General features: G+C 44.7%; 2 protein-coding genes across 6 annotated transcripts in view; both read right to left on the reverse strand.

Annotated features, from left to right (window-relative positions):
* Positions 1–16,237, reverse strand: part of mbt (serine/threonine-protein kinase PAK mbt) — a 558,896-nt gene that overhangs the window by 124,195 nt on the left and 418,464 nt on the right. The window lies entirely within an intron of this gene.
* The window catches only part of LOC128684684 (enolase-phosphatase E1), a 93,800-nt gene that overhangs the window by 46,449 nt on the left and 31,114 nt on the right, over positions 1–16,237 (reverse strand). Inside the window, exon 1 of one of the 5 annotated variants that reach the window (XM_070100416.1) lies at positions 8,751–8,841. The exons of 2 other annotated variants lie outside the window; for them this stretch is intronic. The gene's annotated coding sequence lies outside the window, so the exon portion shown is untranslated. Of the gene's footprint in view, positions 1–2,340; positions 2,415–8,429; positions 8,726–8,750; positions 8,842–16,237 lie in introns of those variants that run through there. 2 more of the 5 variants (XM_070100412.1, XM_070100417.1) reach the window with 2 other exon arrangements.

The following is a 16,237-nucleotide window of genomic DNA, read 5'->3' on the forward strand; positions in this document are numbered from 1 at the left end:
TTGAGCCTGAACATGCTTCTCTGTATTTTTTTGTCTTATTAATAAACAGCAAAAAATAATGGCAGTCATAATGGGAATATCGCCCATTATAAAGTTCAACTTCCAATATATTTCATGGAGAACTAATATTATTGTTACTTTTGTAATTTTAAGCTGACATTAGTTAATATAAGTTGTTTGAAAAGTCTATGCCACTGTGGTTGTTTCATGAGCTCACACCCACTGATTAATGAACTCACACCCACTGATTCATGAGCTCACACCCACTGATTCATGACCTCACGCCCACTGATTCATAAGCTCACACCCACTGATTAATGAACTCACACCCACTGATTCATGAGCTCACATCCACTGATTCATGAGCTCACATCCACTGATTCATGACCTCACGCCCACTGATTCATAAGCTCACACCCACTGATTAATGAACTCACACCCACTGATTCATGAGCTCACATCCACTGATTCATGAGCTCACACACACTGATTCATGAGCTCACACCCACTGATTCATGAGCTCACACCCACTGATTCATGAGCTCACGCCCACTGATTCATGAGCTCACACCCACTGATTAATGAGCTCACTCACTGATTAATGAGCTCACACCCACTGATTCATGAGCTCACACCCACTGATTCATGAGCTCACACCCACTGATTCATGAGCTCACACCCACTGATTCATGAGCTCACACCCACTGATTCATGAGCTCACGCCCACTGATTCATGACCTCACGCCCACTGATTCATGAGCTAACACCCACTGATTCATGACCTCACGCCCACTGATTCATGAGCTCACACCCAGAACCGTATACCAACTGGTGATACCAGAGTCCATGATACCAGCTACTCTTGGGTTGATCCACAATGTCCCAGGTGTAGCGCACCCCGGGAAGGACCGCAGTATCAAACAGGCACGAATGAAATATTTCTGGCCTAAGATGGCAGCGGACATTGCCAAGCATGTACACCAGTGTGTTGTTTGCCTACAGCACAAGGGTACCATTACAGGTCCTAACCCCATTCTAAAGTATCCCATTACAAAGGAGCCCTGGGAGAGAACTTCTGTCGACCTGTTGACGAACTTCTCGACCTCGGAGAAGGGAAATAAGCACCTGCTTGTAATGGTAAATAACTTGACGCGGTACAGTGAATTAGTACCCATTCCTGATAAAACCGCGGAAACGGTCGCTAGTGCTTTCCGTGAGCATGTTCTTCGTCATACTTGCCCACGTGTCCTTCTGTCAGACAATGGGTCTGAGTTTATAAATGGCATAATGCAGGATCTTTGCTCCAGATTCAACATTCATCAAGCGCCAGTAGCTCCACGCCACCCTGCGAGTAATGGTCTTGCTGAACGTACAAATCGCAAAGTCCTGGAGGTGCTCAGAGTAACCGTTAACCCAAGTTGTACTACATGGGATGAGGCTATCCCAGATGTTCAGTGTACATTAAATTCCTCCCTCAACAGCTCGATCGGTGAGACACCTCATTTTGCTTTGTATGGCTATGACAAGCGCTTACCATATGAAATTCTGTTTACTCCACCTAGACCTACTTACGATACTGATAACCCCAGTGTAGTAAAGATGAGGACAACGCAGCTTGTCTTCCAGCGGGTACGAGAGAACCTTATGAAAGCTACTGATAGGTTCACGTCTGAGCGCAATGCCCGCGCCAAGGAAAGCAAAGTGGAACCAGGTTGCAAAGTTATGTTGCTCAACCCAGTGCAGACCCCAGGTATGCACAAACTTGTCCCAAAGTTTGTGGGTCCTTACCGTGTCCTACGACAGCTCCGTGGCAATAAGTTCGAGGTGAGGGAGATTGCTACGGGAACTATCAAGGAGGCCCACCTTGATCACATGAAGTATGTGGACCATATGCAGGCCGAAGCAGAGCTGGAGGCGCGTGCGTTGCAACGCCACGATCAGACTAATGTTAGGGACAAACCGTCTATCCCTTCTCCCACTGCTACTGGTACGGAAGACGGCCCAGTAAGGCTCCATACTTATGGCCTGCGACCCAGGACAACAGTACATTTCTGTGACACTGACGTACCTACTGACTTGTCTGACTCCTACGCTAGTTATGCTAATTGTTTGCTTGCAGAAATGGGTATAAATGCACACACATTGTATAGCTAGTCGATAATAGTCAGGGTGGACAACATCATGTAATTATGTAAATACTTTTAGAAGGGTACCCAGAGTGTAATGAATTCCATGGATATAGTATTATTGTATGTATGTGCACCAGTGTTTTATAACTAAAGGAAAAAAAAACCTGTATTACGGTCAGGGCAGTGCTGCCCTCTGAGTCACATGTCACACCTTAGGAAATGCTACTGTCAGTCATTGTTTGCAGATGTGAGCGTGCAACAACGTTCGTAGACGAGTGGTCAACTGATGTTCAGCCCTGCGGACAACCTGTATATAGAAGATTTTAGTTCCAGTGCTGACGTCTCCGGGCTCTCTACTCGATGAAACAGCGCGGGCAAACCAGTTTTCTCTTCCCCTGGAGGGAGAGTTTTTCTTTGCCTGTTGCATTTTTTTTGTCCATTTTTGATTTACTAGTGAGCGAAAGCCAGTCCCTCTCTGGGGTAGCTAGTGTAATTCCTTTATACCTATGGGCCCACCAGTATTGTCGGCGAGGTGCGTGGCCGAGCAAATGTAGACAGCCTGTACTGTCAGAGCACACAGCCTAGCCGTCTGCTCTGACTAGTTCATATTTCGCGGCATTCAGTGCTGCCCTCTGTAGGCCTACCTAGGTCGGTGGGAAGCACAGTCCACCCTCTCTCACTCCTAGACCGACCAACGTGACAGACACAGGTGCTCCCCCTCCACGGACTGGCTTGCGGTCACTCCCTCACACTGCCCGTTGTGTACTCACTCCTACCCAATTAAAGCCAAACTAGTCCACGGCCGTATCATTGCTACCTGCGCTACCTTCATCGGCACTAAACCGCTGTTCAACAGTAAGAACAGCAATAACAGGAAGGCGTGCAGTGATGCCCATCGACGCTCACTGCCTATGACCACGATGTTTAGCACACCCCACATGTTTTTTCTTCCCTCCCTGTAGGAAGTTTTTTTTTCCATGTCCATATGTATATATATGTTTTTATTTTGTGTTCTGTGCCCTGTTCCTACGAGAGAGAGAGACCGAGTTTTTTTTACTACCAGTATTGTCGCGTCGGGACGACGCGCGGTAGGTGGCCGAGCGTATGTAGACAGCCTGTACTGTCTGCACAGACAGCCCATGCTGTCTGCCAGCTTAGTTTATATTTCGCGCCACTCAAGTGCTGCCATCTATAGGCCTTGCCACTTCAGTATGCCCAGACTTGCCTCGCTCTCACTCTCACAGCGGCCTAGCATCAAGACACAAGGCCTCCCAGCTCTCTCTCGTGGGCATGGCCGTGCCCGGGCCATGGGCACAAACACACAAGCCTGTGTAACCCACCTACGACTTAACAATAAACAAAGAAGCCTCCGAAGAAGTATATCATTAACACCGCTCTACAGCCTACCAAACAACCCCGTTATAAATGGTGACAGCGGTGCTCCGCAGCAGTTGTGTTTGCCTGGAGAGAGGGAGGAAGAGTTATGAAGTCATCTTCACTTCATCACCCTACACAAGAAGCATCCGTCTCTCAACGAGTTATCCTGATGTCGTGTCTGCACGTTTGAGCATCCAGACACAGGTACTAGCAGGATCCAGCCGAAATTTATCGAAATTCTCCGAGAATTGTGAGTGGCGTCACAGTGACCCCACGCTACAGCTACAGCATCCCACCGCTGTCACCACTGTTATTGCTGTTCTTACTGTTGAACAGCGGTTTAGTGCCGATGAAGGTAGCGCAGGTAGCAATGATACGGCCGTGGACTAGTTTGGCTTTAATTGGGTAGGAGTGAGTACACAACGGGCAGTGTGAGGGAGTGACCGCAAGCCAGTCCGTGGAGGGGGAGCACCTGTGTCTGTCACGTCGGTCGGTCTAGGAGTGAGAGAGGGTGGACTGTGCTTCCCACCGACCTAGGTAGGCCTACAGAGGGCAGCACTGAATGCCGCGAAATATGAACTAGTCAGAGCAGACGGCTAGGCTGTGTGCTCTGACAGTACAGGCTGTCTACACACTGATTCATGAGCTCACACCCACTGATTCATGAGCTCACGCCCACTGATTCATGAGCTCACACCCAGATTCATGAGCTCACACCCACTGATTCATGAGCTCACACCCAATGATTCATGAGCTCACACCCACTGATTCATGAGCTCATGCCCACTGATTCATGAGCTCACACCCAGATTCATGAGCTCACACCCACTGATTCATGAGCTCACACCCACTGATTCATGAGCTCACACCCACTGATTCATGAGCTCACACCCACTGATTCATGAGCTCACGCCCACTGATTCATGAGCTCACACCCAGATTCATGAGCTCACACCCACTGATTCATGAGCTCACACCCAATGATTCATGAGCTCACGCCCACTGATTCATGAGCTCACACCCAGATTCATGAGCTCACACCCACTGATTCATGAGCTCACACCCAATGATTCATGAGCTCACACCCACTGATTCATGAGCTCATGCCCACTGATTCATGAGCTCACACCCACTGATTTATGAGCTCACACCCACTGATTCATGAGCTCACGCCCACTGATTCATGAGCTCACGCCCACTGATTCATGAGCTCACACCCACTGATTCATGAGCTCACACCCACTGATTCATGAGCTCACACCCACTGATTCATGAGCTCACACCCACTGATTCATGAGCTCACACCCACTGATTCATGAGCTCACACACACTGATTCATGAGCTCACGCCCACTGATTCATGAGCTCACGCCCACTCATTCATGAGCTCACACCTACTCATTCATGGGCTCACGCCCACTGATTCATGAGCTCACACCCACTCATTCATGAGCTCACACCCACTGATTCATGAGCTCACACCCACTGATTCATGAGCTCACACCCACTGATTCATAAGCTCACACCCACTGATTCATGAGCTCACACCCACTGATTCATGACCTCACGCCCACTGATTCATGAGCTCACACCCACTGATTCATGAGCTCACACCCACTGATTCATGAGCTCACACCCACTGATTCATGAGCTCACACCCACTGATTCATAAGCTCACACCCACTGATTCATAAGCTCACACCCACTGATTCATGAGCTCACACCCAGATTCATGAGCTCACACCCACTGATTCATGAGCTCACGCCCACTGATTCATGAGCTCACACCCACTGATTCATGAGCTCACACCCACTGATTCATGAGCTCACGCCCACTGATTCATGAGCTCACACCCACTGATTCATGAGCTCACGCCCACTGATTCATGAGCTCACGCCCACTGATTCATGAGCTCACGCCCACTGATTCATGAGCTCACGCCCACTGATTCATGAGCTCACACCCACTGATTCATGAGCTCACACCCACTGATTCATGAGCTCACGCCCACTGATTCATGAGCTCACACCCACTGATTCATGAGCTCACACCCACTGATTCATGAGCTCACGCCCACTGATTCATGAGCTCACACCCACTGATTCATGAGCTCACACCCACTGATTCATGAGCTCACACACACTGATTCATGAGCTCACACCCACTGATTCATGAGCTCACACCCACTGATTCATAAGCTCACACCCACTGATTCATGAGCTCACACCCACTGATTCATGAGCTCACACCCACTGATTCATAAGCTCACACCCACTGATTCATGAGCTCACACCCACTGATTCATGAGCTCACGCCCACTGATTCATGAGCTCACACCCACTCATTCATGAGCTCACACCCATTGATTCATGAGCTCACCCACTGATTCATGAGCTCACACCCACTGATTCATAAGCTCACACCCACTGATTCATAAGCTCACACCCACTGATTCATGAGCTCACACCCACTGATTCATGAGCTCACACCCACTGATTCATGAGCTCACACCCACTGATTCATGAGCTCACACCCACTGATTCATAAGCTCACACCCACTGATTCATGAGCTCACACCCACTGATTCATGAGCTCACACCCACTGATTCATGAGCTCACACCCACTGATTCATAAGCTCACACCCACTGATTCATAAGCTCACACCCACTGATTCATAAGCTCACACCCACTGATTCATAAGCTCACACCCACTGATTCATGAGCTCACACCCACTGATTCATGAGCTCACACCAGTCAATAGTTTGTTTCATAAACTCACACTCGTGGCTAGGTTCACTTCCATAAGTTCACACTTGTGGCTAGGTTCAGTTTCATAAGTTCACTCGTGGGTAGGTTCAGTTTCATAAGTTCACACGTGGCTAGGTTCAGTTTCATAAGTTCACTCGTGGCTAGGTTCAGTTTCATAAGTTCACTCCTGGCTAGGTTCAGTTTCATAAGTTCACACGTGGGTAGGTTCAGTTTCATAAGTTCACTCGTGGATAGGTTCGGTTTCATAAGTTCACACGTGGGTAGGTTCAGTTTCATAAGTTCACTCGTGGCTAGGTTCAGTTTCATAAGTTCACTCGTGGCTAGGTTCGGTTTCATAAGTTCACTCGTGGCTAGGTTCAGTTTCATAAGTTCACACTCGTGGCTAGGTTCAGTTTTATAAGTTCACACTCGTGGCTAGGTTCAGTTTTATAAGTTCACACTCGTGGCTAGGTTCAGTTTTATAAGTTCACATTCGTGGCTAGGTTCAGTTTTATAAGTTCACACTCGTGGCTAGGTTCAGTTTTATAAGTTCACATTCGTGGCTAGGTTCAGTTTTATAAGTTCACACTCGTGGCTAGGTTCAGTTTTATAAGTTTACACTCGTGGCTAGGTTCAGTTTTATAAGTTCACACTCGTGGCTAGGTTCAGTTTTATAAGTTCACATTCGTGGCTAGGTTCAGTTTTGTAAGTTCACACTCGTGGCTAGGTTCAGTTTTATAAGTTCACACTCGTGGCTAGGTTCAGTTTTATAAGTTCACATTCGTGGCTAGGTTCAGTTTTATAAGTTCACACTCGTGGCTAGGTTCAGTTTTATAAGTTCACACTCGTGGCTAGGTTCAGTTTTATAAGTTCACACTCGTGGCTAGGTTCAGTTTTATAAGCTCACACTCGTGGCTAGGTTCAGTTTTATAAGCTCACACTCGTGGCTAGGTTCAGTTTTATAAGCTCACACTCGTGGCTAGGTTCAGTTTTATAAGCTCACACTCGTGGCTAGGTTCAGTTTTATAAGCTCACACTCGTGGCTAGGTTCAGTTTTATAAGCTCACACTCGTGGCTAGGTTCAGTTTTATAAGCTCACACTCGTGGCTAGGTTCAGTTTTATAAGCTCACACTCGTGGCTAGGTTCAATTTCATAAACTCACACATAAGTCATACAGCACTAACTCTGCCAAGCACTTTTGCTACCTACTTACCAAGTTCAATGTATTTTAAACACACCATTAGTGTTCACTGTACTATAAACACATAATACTGCAGTGCACTATACCATAAACTTACCACTATTGTTCACTGTACCATAAACATACCAACAGAGTTCACTGTACTATAAGCACATACCACTAGTGTTTACTGTACAATAAACACACCGCTACAGTTCACTGTAGCGGTGTGTGTTTATTGTCTAGTAAACATACCATTATAGTCCACTCTACCATAAACATATCACTATAGTCCACTATCTTATAAACATACCACCAGAGTTCACTGTACCACAAGCTCATACAGCTAGAATACACTGTATTAGAAGCACATACCACTGTACCACAAGCTACCACCAGTTTACTGTATCGTATGCTAATGCCAGGAGCTATGAATCGATCCCTGCAACCACAACTAGGTGAGTACTAGTGTTCACTGTACCCTACGCTAACACCACTAGTGTCCACCGTACCCTAGAGTCCAATAGACACGTGAAGTAGCAGCAGCAACACTCACAGCAAGAGGTATTCTTGAGCTTCCCCAGCGCTCGGGCCTCGGCCCAAAGCTGGGGTGTGGCTCGAAAGGGATCCTGTAGTGCTTGCTGCCTTTGCACCTCTTGACATCGTCTGCTGCCACACGCTTCGAGCCCATTGTGGGCGGGGTTTGTGACAGCCCAAGGTGCCTAGTTTCTCCCTCCGAGCCCCGTGGGGGCGGGGAATGGGCCTAGGCCTGGGGACAGCTAGTCCCAGAAGACGAGGAGGTACTTGTACTTCCTCCCATGGTAGACATTAGTGTAAGACACTCCCACGACAGGGAGCTAAGGCCGGGCCACCACTTGGAAAAGTCCCGGGCCGGGTGATTATGCCGGTGAATCTAGAACAGAACTGAACCCTACGCTTACACCACTAGTGTTCACTGTACCATACGCTAACACCAGTACCACCTGACTTACCACAATCCTAGTGATGTTTTGAGTAGCTTCGCCTCAACAGAATTACAGGACAACTCTCCGGGGTACAACTTCGTATGTACTGTTTCTATTGGGTACCATTCGTGTATGTGTACCACTTGTACTATGTGTACAGGATTTCCTATGTACCGTACGTAATGTGTACCAGTTTTTATGTGCACATCTCCTTGCGTGTGTGCACTTCTTGCATGTGTGCACCTCTCCTTGCGTGTGTGCACCTCTCGTTGCGTGTGTGCAACTCTCGTTGCGTGTGTGGAACTCTCGTTGCGTGTGTGCAACTCTCCTTGCGTGTGTGCACCTCACCTTGCGTGTGTGCACCTCTCCCGTGTATACACCTCTCCTTGTTCTTGTGAATCTCTTTTAGTGTGATCACAGCTCCTCACGTGACCACAAATGAAAGGTGAATGGCTACAACCTAGCTTTTATCCCAATGATAACCCGCTGATATCACAGTGAGGTACGTCACCACCTACCAGTGACACCCCACTCACCATTACTTCCGTATAACTATCACAATAACGGCAAATATTCAACATCACGGATACGTCAAGGGAGAAGGATAGCAAGAATAACCTATTAGTAATTTTTTTCTATAATTTTTTTTTTACCCATGGCTATTTCTTGGTAAACGATTTTGGTTTTCATGTTTGATGGGTTTAAGTCATAACTGAATTTGTGGTTATGTTCAGCTAGGTTGCCATGGCTATGTAGGCCTGCGGGCCGCCAGCAGCAACAGCCTGGTTGATCAATGAATAACTAAGACTGATCTCAGCCCAGGCTCCAGTGGTAGTAGCATAATCCTTGAAATCAGTCTTATATATGAGACACTTATGCAACACATGGGAATCTTTATTGAAGAAACGTTTCGCCACACAGTGGCTTTATCAGTCCAATGCAAAGTAGAAATGTTGTAAGGAGAGGAGGAGTTTGAGGTAATCAGTCCCTCAACCTGGAATCGATGTGTTCAGTCCATCACTCTTGTAGGAATTGCCCTTCCTACAAGTGATGGACTGAACACATTTCTACTTTGTACTGGACTGATGAAGCCACCTGGAGGTTACCTGGAGGTTATTCCGGGGATCAACGCCCCCGCGGCCCGGTCCATGACCAGGCCTCCCAATGGATCAGGGCCTGATCAACTAGGCTGTTACTGCTGGCCGCACGCAGTCCAACGTACGAGCCACAGCCCGGCTGATCCGGCACTGACTTTAGGTATCCGTCCAGCTCTCTCTTGAAGGCAGCCAGGGGTTTATTGGCAATTCCCCTAATGCTTGATGGGAGGCTGTTGAGCAGTCTTGGGCCCCGGACACTTATGGTGTTTTCCCTTAGTGTACCAATGGCGCCCCTACTTTTTATTGGGGGCATTTTGCATCGCCTGCCCAGTCTTTTACTTTCGTAGGGAGTGATTTCTGTGTGCAGATTTGGGACCATTCCTTCCAGGATTTTCCAAGTGTAGATTATGATATATCTCTCCCTCCTGCGTTCCAACGAGTACAAGTCAAGTGCTTCCAAGCGTTCCCAGTAGTTAAGGTGCTTGACAGAACTTATACGTGCAGTAAAGGATCTCTGTACACTCTCTAGATCTGCGATTTCACCTGCTTTGAATGGAGATGTTAATGTACAGCAGTATTCCAGCCTAGAGAGAACAAGTGATTTGAAAAGGATCATCATTGGCTTGGCATCTCTCGTTTTGAACGTTCTCTTTATCCATCCTATCATTTTCTTTGCACGTGCGATCGTGGCACTGTTGTGATCCTTGAAAGTGAGATCCTCAGACATTACTACTCCCAGGTCCCTTACATTATTTTTCCGCTCTATTGTATGGCCAGAGTCTGTAGTATACTCTGTTCTAGTTATTATCTCTTCCAGTTTTCCATAACGGAGTAGTTGGAATTTGTCCTCATTGAACATCATATTGTTTACCATTGCCCACTGGAAAACTTTGTTTATATCTTCTTGGAGGTTAACCAAGTCCTCAGCAGATGACAGCCTCATGCAGATCCTAGTATCATCCGCAAAGGATGATACGGTGCTGTGGTGTATATCTCTGTCTAGTGTGGCGAAACGTTTCTTCAATAAAGATTCCCATGTATTGAATAAGTGTCTCAATTCTTCAACTTGTCGGTTTTCAAAACCATTCATCACAGTCTTAGGTATGATTGGTGATTACGTTGCATGTCAAATATTAGGGTCTGGGTGGGATGAGTCAAGAGCCACGTAGGTTCCTCCGTCTTCTAATAACATGTTCATTTTTCCACTATAATCTACCTTGTCCATAATTACTATCGCATTTGTTTTGTCTGTTTCGTAAGGTGAAGTCCAGGATCTTTCCTTAATTCATGGTATAACTTAACAAATCTTTGAGGAGAATTGTGTTGTAGAGGTGTGAGTTGTGCTCAGATCTCTACCACACAATTGTCATCAAAGATTTAAGTTATACCATGAATTAAGGAAAGATCCTAGACTTCACCTTACGAAACAGACAAAACAAATGCGATAGTAATTATGGACACGGTAGATTAGTGGAAAAATGAACATGTTATTAGAAGACGGAGGTAAATCCCATAGGTGATTGGTGAATGAGTTGTGACATTAAATCCCATAGGTGATTAGTGAATGAGTTGTATATGACATTAAAGACTCAAAGGCGACTAGTGAAAATCCCAGTGGTGAGTGATTGCACTGTAGGTAAAATTAAATCCCAGAGATCAGTGAATGAATAGGGAATTATATTAAACTCAGATGTAATTGGTTAATGAGCTGTAGGTAATGTTAAATCCCAGATGTTATATCTTAACGAGTAAGTTTATTTAGAAACAATTTAAACAATTTTGGATGATTACAATTCTCTTACACAACAACACATATGTAAATTGCCTACGATAACCTCCCCCTAAAATCAGTGACTTATTTCCATTGGGGTCCTTGAACAGTGAATGTGTAGTTGCATATTACATTCAATCCTGGTAGTTGTTAATGACCTGCACATTACATTCCTATAATGACTGGTGAATGAAAGACTGACTGCCAATTACAGAATTGGTTGCGTGATGGTGAGGGAGATTGTCACCAGGACAATAGAGCGCCCAGGTGCTGTGGTCTGGGCGTCAAATCATAGATAAACACACTGATAAGACTCGTATAAATATTTATTTTCAGTAAGGCAATGCAATAATGGCTGATTATATTTTTTCCCGGAAGAGAGAAGAAGGCAAAGCCGAAGAGATACAGGAAAAAATTTCTTCGCAGATTGATCAATGGAATTATTTAAAAGGTAAATAATTACAAGCTAAATGCAAACTGAATGTAATAAGGATTTAACTCGAGCAAGAATTTCAAGACAGGGCAACAGTGCTTCATATCAAGAATTCTAAACAAGAGAAGTCCTCAGGTTTATTATTCAACTTTACATATCTTTGGTTAGGTCTCATTTATATTATGATGCTCAGTTCTGACCTCTACATTACAGAATGGACATGAATACGCTTGAAAATATATAGAGAAGAATGACGAAATTGATCCTTTGTATCAGAAATCCTTCATATGAAGACAGGATGAAGGCGCTGAATTTGTACTCTCTGGAAAAACTTAGAATTAGGGAGGATATGACTTGAAATGTACATAAGGAAAACAAAAATAAAGGATATAATAACGTACTGAAAATATCTAACCAAGACAGGACTCGCAGCAATGGATTAAAGTTGGAGAAATCTGGAACTAGTAAAGATATAAGGAAGTACTGGTTTGGTAACAGAATTATAAATGAGTGAAACTCTGGGTAGCTTTAAATATCAGTTAGAGTGGTACTGTATGAGTGGATGTGAGAGTGGGTGAGCTAGACCATAGCATAGGCCAATAGACCTACTGCAGTGTTCAGTCTTAAGCTCTTATATACGTGGAAATTTTGTCACGTTATCTTCCGAAACTGCATCAGTGACAAGCCATAAGATATGAATGGTCGTTTAATAGGATTTAAAGCCTATCGACTAAACTAGTGACATTAAGGCTGCATGTAACCTGTTCACCAGACAAGAATATTTTAATATCTAATATAGGGATGAAATAAAGTATATCTCAACATTATACGCTGAGAAAATATGTACGTCTCGTTGTATACATCATGTGACCTCACCCACACAAATATACCCAGTGATCATCTGCTAAAATAAACACGAATCATAAGTGTGTATACAAAAAGACAAAAAATACACTGATTACCTGTAACAAACATCGCCGCCTTCACTTTTTTTATATATAAATGAGTTGGTACATCCGCATTGTCTGTGATAGTAGTACATGATTATTATAACTGCACAATGTGATAAAACCGCTTTATCTTTATCTATGAAACTGTACTAGGCTAGAGTTTTGACATTATTATTATTATTATTATTATTATTATTATTATTATTATATTTAGAGGAAGCGATAAACTCATAGGGGGTCATACAGTGCCTGGGGAATAGGTAATCAGTTTTGATTCAAAGGACGGGCAGCTCTTGTTCCTTGGATCGTTACAGGTGGTGGGGAGGGGGTATAAGGGGTGGGGCAGGGGAGAGGGGTGGGGCAGTTGGGAGAGGGGTGGGGCAGGGGGGAGAGGGGTGGGGCAGGGGGGAGAGGGGTGGGGCAGGGGGGAGAGGGGTGGGGCAGGGGGGGTAAAAGTTCTGCGCAGCAAAAGACTGTTATTAGGACATTTAATTAAGGAGACATATCCCCCCCCCCCGAGCAAAGCATCTTAAGAAACAGACAAATATATAATTTGTATCTCACACACGTATTAAGTATTAATCACAGTTTTACAGTCTGCATAAACTACCCGCACATGGGAGAGACGAGCTGACCACGACGTTTCGGTCCGGCTCGAACCATTTAAAAGTCATACTTGGACCATTTAAGTCACACTTGGACAATTTACAAAGTCACACTTGGCCCATTTACAAAGTCACACTTGGACTATTTAAAAGTCACACTTGGACCATTTAAAAGTCACACTTGGACTATTTAAAAGTCACACTTGGACCATTTAAAAGTCATACTTGGACCATTTAAAAGTCACACTTGGACCATTTAAAAGTCATACTTGGACCATTTACAAAGTCACACTTGAACCATTTACAAAGTCACACTTGAACCATTTACAAAGTCACACTTGGACTATTTACAAAGTCACACTTGGACTATTTACCAAGTCACACTTGAACCATTTACAAAGTCACACTTGAACCATTTACAAAGTCACACTTGAACCATTTACAAAGTCACACTTGAACCATTTACAAAGTCACACTTGAACCATTTACAAAGTCACACTTGGACTATTTACAAAGTCACATCTCGACCATTTACAAAGGTCTTTAAGTTTCTTAAACCTGTTCATTACCAGAACTCAAATTATGATTACCACTGCAGTCATGGGGGAAGCACTAAACCCGTAGGGACAAAACAGCGCCTGGGGGGGGGATGGGAGACATTTAGGTTCGATCTAAAGGGGAGGGCAGGTTCATTCCCTGGATCAAGAGCCCCTCACCGGCATCAACGAACCTCCCTTGAAGGACCGTATTCAAATATGTTGTATCACTCAAGAGGTTTGTGGAGAGAGTGACATAAACACTTCAGAGGGTTGTGTAGTCCGGTGACATGATTCACATTCCATCTTGACCGCTGCCATTACGATACTTTATATGTGAATGTTAATTTTTATTGGTCAAGTACAACCACAGTCCTTCAAACTGGACTCTCTGAAACGTTGGCGAGAAAGATACAACAAAACTAACACCTGGAAAATGCTCGAGGGATTACTCCCAAATATTCGCACCGATAATCGTACATACGACAGCAAGAGGCTTAATAGACAGTGCGAAGTCTCAAATGAAGAAAAGGGTACAATGAGTATGCTAACTGAAAACTCAGTTCAATATAAAGAGGCCAAGACTTTTCAACACCCTCTGTTCATATATAAAGCAAATTATTAACAGATCCCTAGCTGTCTTCAAGAGAGACTCTGATCAACCAGGCTGTTGTACATACGTTTGACTCTGGGCCGCGATGACCCAAAATTGTTTCCAGGTGAACTTCAGGTAGGTCAAAAAAATAAATCTCTCCTTAATTAGTACTCCGTTGTATTACATTATTATAAGTTAATTTTATAATGAATTTGTCATATGTACAGGTGATCGAGATTCATAGTATCAACTGGCGTCACACACGTCTTATGTTTTCCGAGAATAAGTGGGAGTTGCTAATATCCTAAGATTCCGGTTATCTTAAAGATTGCTATCATGGTGAGCACAACATAGATAACAAAGATCCGTGATTGATAGCCTGAGCACAGTTAACATTTTTTAAGTTTTCAAATTAAAAATGTGTCTGATATGATATATATATATATATATATATATATATATATATATATATATATATATATATATATATATATATATATATATATATATATGGGAGAGGAGGATATGACCGAGCTGATAAATTTTCAGAGAATAAGGGGATACTCGAGAGAAAGAAATCAATGAAATTGATTTTCAGGACAGAAACGGTGGAAACAACAGAAATCATGGCTAAATAGACCGCGATAGAACGAGAACAGAAAGACATAAACTATGAGGATACAAAGACGCAAGGGACAAGAAAGAGAGACAAGGCTGGAGTCAGGCAGGGACACCTCGAGTCGGGAGGAGCAGCTAGTACAACCACCCATAGAACCACTCACAGAACCCCGCAACCAAACAAATTAGCCCAAGACAAACGGCACTCCACATTCACAGCCCCCATCCCCCAGCACAAATCCCACCTACACAGCAGCCCCCTATAGTACCCTGCCAGCTCTCCCACTCCGACAGCCCCCACAAATCCCCCTAAATACAGTTTTGGAAAACTGAAGGTATGGTACACCAGCACAGACGGAATAACGAATACGTGTGAGGAGTGGCACGAAAGAATTATGGAGGCATCCCCAGACTTCACAGTAATCACCGAAACCAAGCTCACTGGAATGATAACAGATGCAATCTTTCCAATTCCACTGCTCATCAAAAACCAGTGGGGTTTTGATGAGTTGGAAGGAGGGGACAGAAGGGAAGCAAGAGACTACATGGTAGGAACGCTTCAGACTGGGGTTCGCAAAGTGGTGATTGCGGTGATGTACAACCCACCACAGAATGGCAGGAAGCCAAGACAAGAATTTGATGAGACCAATAACTCTCAGCTAGTGTATCAACAATGGTTGATACACTAGATGAGTTAGCCATAAGGGCCCACATGGGCACACATGGGCTTTACACACGAGGGCCCGGGTTCGATTTCCGGCGGGTGGAAACATTTCGACAAGTTTCCTAACACCTGTTAGAAAACAGGTACCTGGGTGTTAGCTGACTGGTGTGGGTCGCACCCTGGGGGGCAAGACTGAGGATCCCAATGGAAATAAGTTAGACAGTCCTCGATGACGCACTGAGTTTCTTGGGTTATCCTGGGTGGCTAACCCTCCGGGGTTAAAAATCCGAACGAAATCTTATCTTACTAATTGTGGGTGATTTCAATCACAAGGAGACTGACCTGGAAAACCTGGAGCCACATGGGGGACCAGAAACATGGAGGGCTAAAATGATGGAGGTGGTACTGGAAAACCTCATACATCAACATGTTAGGGACACTACTAAAGAGAGAGGAGAGGACAAACCAGCAAGACTGTACCTCATATTTACCCTGAGTAGTTCGGACATTGAGAACATCATATATGAAAGATCCCTTGGGGCTAGTGATCATGTGTTCCTGGGCTT

Source organism: Cherax quadricarinatus, chromosome 5, assembly GCF_038502225.1.
Source record: "Cherax quadricarinatus isolate ZL_2023a chromosome 5, ASM3850222v1, whole genome shotgun sequence".
In the NCBI taxonomy this organism is placed as follows: Eukaryota; Metazoa; Arthropoda; class Malacostraca; order Decapoda; family Parastacidae; genus Cherax; species Cherax quadricarinatus.